Source organism: Bolinopsis microptera, chromosome 2 (assembly GCF_026151205.1).
Source record: "Bolinopsis microptera isolate Bmic1 chromosome 2, MBARI_Bmic_1.0, whole genome shotgun sequence".
Lineage (NCBI taxonomy): Eukaryota > Metazoa > Ctenophora > Tentaculata > Lobata > Bolinopsidae > Bolinopsis > Bolinopsis microptera.
The window spans coordinates 11427557-11434213 of NC_087073.1; positions in this window are offsets into that span (position 1 = coordinate 11427557).

Below are 6657 nucleotides of genomic sequence, written 5' to 3' on the forward strand. Positions count from 1 at the left end.
AGATTTTACTACCTTAAGGTTAATAAATTTGGTTACAAAAAGTTTGGTCATTCATCTGGATCCCGGTGGCACTGTCGAGGTTCTCTCGTGGCACTGTCGTGGCACTGTCGTGGCACTGTCGTGGCATTATGGCCCCGCGGTAACGGTATCCTAGTATTATGAAAAACTTGAGGTTCCATTTTTTATGTTGTTTACAGCTCTCTTGAACAACACAGGCAGTTACATACATGTTACATGGCGAGATCTCCATCCAAAAGGATTAGTCTGCGTCGACTGCGTCATTACTTTGTATTATACAACTTCGGCGGGTAACATTTCTCCATCCCTTTCGGTCTGCAGCTAATATATATATATAATCTTCTCATACAATCATTCGTAAGTCCATTACGATCCAATCTCTGCTCGGCATCCTCAATAAATACATCATTTAAGCTCTTCCTAGGCCTGCCTCTTGATCTCTTCCCATGCTTGGGTTTCCATTCAAGTAAATAGTTGGGTAACCGATCTTCAGGCAGTTAGGCGAGATATTTGCTAAATAGTAGTAAATGTAATTAGGCAGAAATTATGTGACTGCTATTCTCTCTAATTTTACGTTCATTTTGTTGACTTGGTTCCTAAATACTTCCATAAGTCTTGACTCTTGCAGATGATTACCAATTCTTGGCAATAGAACAATACTGTTACTCCTGATTAAGACTGCAATTTGGTAATTGTGCCAGGTGCTGTTCGGCTAAAACGGTGGTTTAGTCGACGACATCTTATCATTTGTGATTAATAATCGGAGCCTAATTGATTTAATCTTTAATATGAGCACCAATCGCTGCTCACTTTACCGTCCTTCCGAGCACCTTTTCCATCGAATAGGGGTGAAATGAGTTCCGTACAAATTAACCCTCTACCTACTTCCGACTTCTTTAATTAAGAAATCTAAGAAATAGGACGATAAAGGCTAAATAAAGCACATATTATCACAGCAACATTGATAAGATTTAAGTTCAAATTTGTTAATTATTTTAGGCCAATTGCCAAACCACCTTAGTATGCCCAAAACCCAGATTTGAGGTGCTCTACTGAGTTATGAGCTAAAAACCATATGCCCATATTTACGCACCAAATTTAGTAGTCTTTTGGCCTTAGTTTCCACATTTCTATAAATATTAAGCTATATATCTCAGAAAATCTATAGTTTAGGCTTACCTTTCATATAAATCAAATGATTTTTCGGTGAATTCTCAGTACGGATAAAAGTTGTAATTCATGGGTTTCTATGAAATTATAATAATCCTGCCCTAAAATAAAGTTGTAATATAACTATATTATTGCAACTACTCACAGTTATATTTTGTCAGGTGGAAGCTAATCTGTACGCTTTTGTGTACGCGACAGTAGCTATGAACTGTACCGAGAAGGAGTGGGAGGCTATTTTCCAGGAGTACACTAAGGAATCCCTGCAGAGCAAGCAAAGATATTTTATGAAGGCGTTAGCGTCCACTTTTAATGTGGACATCGTCAAGAAACTCCTCAAATACACCATGGGTATGTTAAACCTGATAATTCTGTCGTAACTCATACGTACTTGTTCAGATTTTTGTTCTGATTTTACGATAGTGTTCACATAACGAGTACTGTGCAAATCTCAAGGTCACATGATGATGAACTTGTAAGATTAAAATAATTTGTTAAACTTTGACACTAACAAAGTTACTGACTCAGATGAGAAGATGATCAGAAGACAAGACGCCAGGATTGTTCTGATGCACATATCTATGGGAAGCTACCCGGCCAACTACGCTACCTGGAGCTTTCTCAGAGAAAACTAGGCCTTCTTCTATGAAGAGTGAGTCACAACCGGTACACAACCGGTAAACAACCGGTACACAACCGGTACACAACCGGTACCCTACTTAATCTGTAGTGTTATAACACTACACAACCTGGCCAATTTCTCTTAAAGTGCCACTTTTAGTGTGACTTTTAGTCAAGTTACCAAGTTACTATGGTTGCCAATGATTCTGTACGGCCCAAACTGACCTGAACTTGTAAACATTTTCCCAATAATGATGTTAATAAGGTTTGCACACTTGCAGGTTTGGTCACACTAACTCAGGGTTCGACCTGCTCATAGAATCTGTTATCGGCCAGTTTTACAAAAAGGAAGATATAGATGAAGTTAACAAGTTCTTTGATAACAAGGACGATTTGGGCAGCATTGAGAGAGGAGTTAAAAAAGGTAACGTTCTTATTTCGTTATTCTTATAACTTGTAATTAATAAGTAATTAAGTGGGCAGGGGGGGGGGTCTTTATGATGAAATTTCTCTCGAAATTGATTTTATAGTTGTTTCTTATAGAGGGGAGTGATACCAAAAGCAGCAGATAGATATCCCTCCCCTCTATCAGAAACAACTCAACTTCGAGAGTAATTTCATGAAGACCCCCCTGGCCCCTGCCCCCTTAATCAAGCTGAAATGCTCATACTACCTATTGAATATCTCCATGAACATTGAATATTTGGCTATGAATAGTGTGTTCTGTGCTGGTAATAATGTATTTACAACGATTACAACCCAAAATCTAAATATCTTCAGAACAATCTAAACCCGTTCAGCAAAAAATGCTGATTTCTAACCTTCTCTACAGGTCTAGAAGCAGCCTCACATCGGAGAGAGTGGTCGAAGAAACATAAAGAGTATGCTGGAGGCTGGTTAAAAGTTAACTTCCCCCGAGACTAGAGCAGATATCCCGCTCTCCAGTTACAAACTTTCTCTCTCTTCAGTCTTCACTTGTCAGCCGACAACATCCAGTTAAAACTTGCCTCATCACTAAAATTGTTGACACCGGAATAATGTAATTGTGTCTGATTTGCGGGACGATTAGGGCTGTTTTCAGTAGATTATTATAAGTCATTGTCAATTAAAAGAACTCCAAATTAGCGTGCCACGTGATAGGGTAGGTGGTGGACGTTGGATCTGTTAATTAAAACATACTCAGTATATTTGAAATGGTGTTAATTTTGTTATTATGTATCAAGAGGAAAAGCGTGTAAATTTGGACAAATTTAGTATTGTAAATTAGGATTGATTTGGAAAGCATTCTTATAGCTGACGTATGTTATTAGTAATTTAAATTAGAAGAATAGTTCTTGATTTAATTTAGGAGTGTCCGTTCTGTATCTTCATTCACCACAAATGGTTTAACTTAATTTTGCATCCTGTTTTGTTTTAATCTTTGTTTAAATTTGTGTATTATGATGAAATATTTATTCAACTGGCTGGAACAGCTAAGATTATTTTATCATCGTCGAACCCGCGGAGTGATTTGATTTTAAATTATGAAAGCAGATTCAACGACTAATTTTGACAAACTTAAATTTGTTTAATTTAGATTTCTGACGGCGACGACATTAGTCGTTGCATCTCAAAGCAAGTGTTAAGCTAGAAGATTCACGAGTTTCTGCGGTTTCAGAAAGTTTTGTTTATTTTGGATCAAGATGAAATTTTATTTAATTTGTCTTGTTTAGTTTTCTGCAGTTTATTCATTTTGTTGCATTTCCAAATTCTTCCCGATGAAAATAAAGGAATTGTAAGTATATTCCTTATTGGATATATTTTGCAGAATCAGGAACATTTTTATTGAATTTGAGTTTAAATTAAAAGTTTTAACCGGTGCTCGAGTAAGCAGTTCACGAGTGATATTAAACACTCTACACTCGATATAAGGGGTCGTTCACATATTACGTAATAACTTTTTGAACAATTTTAACCCCGTCCCCCCTCCGTAACCAGTTTTACGCATATCTATTGTGTTAAAATTACGCTAGCGTAATCATTTGGAAACCCCCCTCCCCCTCGGCTGATTAGTGATTACGTAATATGTGAACAACCCCTAATATTAAAATCAGTTCTTGAGGGGTTTAAAAACCACCGTTATGTGAGCTGACGGCACCGGTTCAAATGGATTTATACCGCTAATCTGCTATCTCTACTACCTTTGGATCAATTCTTGCTATATTTATTTAAATTGATTTTAAATGAAATTTATCTCTATACAAAAATGTATATTTAAATACATACGAATATCATGATAAATTGTATAATTTTATGATATTATATTTTATGTTTTATGACACCAGGCTAATTCACAATTTATTTCAGCTTCAATACTGATACAATTTAACATTTGCAATTGCTAATATAGGGTCACTTCAAACTCGGGAGAGCAATTTGTTTTTATCTCTCAAGACGATGTAAAGCGAACACTATTTCAGTATTTCTGGTATATTCTTTCTCTGATGTTTTATTAAGTTGTGGCTCTCGTGTTATATTTGTTGTTTTGAAAATTACAGGGTATAAATTTGTATTTTCTCCAATTTTCATCTAAACGCAAAGCATAATTACTCGTTTTAATTTTATGATTAGTTCAATTAGCGGTTCTTTTGCGATAGTCAAAACGCGACAACTAGCGCTGGATGGCGACAACTAGCGCTATCCAGCGCTAGTTGTCGCCATCCAGCGCTAGTTGTCGCTATCCAGCGCTGGATAACGCTGGCCAGCGCAAAATATATATGTTCGATAATTGTCGCTATCCAGCGCTAGTTGTCGCCATCCAGCGCTAGTTGTCGCCATCCAGCGCTAGTTGTCGCTATCCAGCGCTAGTTATCGAACTGTTTTCTGCGATGGCCAGTTGCGACAACTAGCGCTGGATAGCGACAACTAGCGCTGGCCAGCGCTGGCCAGAGCTAAGCGATAGCCAGCGCTGGCCAGCGCTGGCCATCGATATCCAGCGCAAAATTTTTGCGCTATTACTCGTCAGCTAGCGCTGGCCAGCGCTGGCCAGCGCTAGTTGTCGCTATCCAGCGCTAGCCAGCGCTGGCTAGCGCTAGTTGTCGCTATCCAGCGCTAGCCAGCGCTGGCCAGCGCTAGCCAGCGGTAGCCAGCGCTAGCCAGCGCTAGCCAGCGCAATGTATCAAAGTCATATATTACTCGGATGATGATTAATCACTAGCTTTACACTCGACTGTCACGTGACTTTTTAACCCATTCTCTGACTCTAGCTAGTTCTGAACGACTTTTCGAAACCCTAACCCTCTAATTTGATCCAAACCCTAACCCTAACCCAATCCTTAACAAAAACATATGCTGAAACCCTAACAATAACGAGAAATTAGACTAACTTCCTTATACGGTCATATTACGTGATCGATACATGTACAGTTTTTCGCCAATATCTCGTCAGGAGAGCATTTTAACCCTATGTCATGGGCCCATGGGGGTTGATTCGGAATTAGCGTCCGAAAATACATCGATTTAAGTTTCAAGTTGGTTACAACCATCGTGGGCCCTTTTAGTCTTAGAACAATCTCGAAGATAGACTGTAGAGTGATTTAGCACGCTCGATATTACTATTAGTATTACTCGTCAGCCAGCGCTGGCCAGCGCAATATAGTTGCGATATTACTGAAATTACTCGTCAGCTAGCGCTGGCCAGCGCTGGCTAGCGCTGGCTAGCGCTGGCTAGCGCTAGCTGACGAGTAATAGCGCAAAAATTTTGCGCTGGACATCGATGGCCTGCGCTGGCCAGCGCTGGCTATCGCTTAGCGCTGGCCAGCGCGCTAGTTGTCGCTATCCAGCGCTAGTTGTCGCTATCCAGCGCTAGTTATCGAACTGTTTTCTGCGATGACCAGTTGCGCTGGCCATCGCAAACTATCGCGTGCGACAGTGTCGCATAGCCAGCGACAACTAGCGCTGGATAGCGACAACTAGCGCTGGATGGCGACAACTAGCGCTGGATGGCGACAACTAGCGCTGGATAGCGACAATTATCGAACATATATATTTTGCGCTGGCCAGCGTTATCCAGCGCTGGATAGCGACAACTAGCGCTGGATGGCGACAACTAGCGCTGGATAGCGCTAGTTGTCGCCATCCAGCGCTAGTTGTCGCGTTTTGACTATCGCAAAAGAACCCAATTAGCTTCATACTCGAGAAAATAACAAAATGATTGAAATCTTGAAAAAATGTGAACAGTTACACCGCACATAGATGAGTCACCCGTAGATATTACTAGAACATACAGATCCGTCTGAAAAAAAATTGATTTTTCAAATTGAGTTCAAATCCCGGCCTCCTCTTACACCAATGCACCATGGCTTTAGGTGCAGGTTGCAACTTTAAAAAATACGAAAAAAAGGAGAAAAGATTGGAGTGATCCTTATTAATCGAACACTCTAACATCGATAAAAACACTTTGATCATCTTAAATTTATTAAATTATTAGGCTTTCTGTGTAACATATAATCCTGGACCAGGCAAAAGTCCTGCTCACATTGGGACGTCCGCTCGGTTTCTCGATGTAATCCGACTTATATGGTCCTAAATAACACTAATTACTCGGGTACACTTTTTCACCAGTGGGGCATTTCTCGGAATCACGCCCTTTTTGACCGCACCCATATCGCGACCCCCACTATAAATTATCTCGGCTTCTGAGTGAAATACAGACCTCAGGTATGAACCAAAATGTGCCTAAGATGCATGTTTATATGAGTGCTATGAAGATACTTAAGGCCTAATAAGGTACTTAAGGCCTATAAGAGACTCAGTTTTTGAGAAATCGCCAAAAATCCGATTTTACTATATTAACAGTCTCGCGAGTGGCGA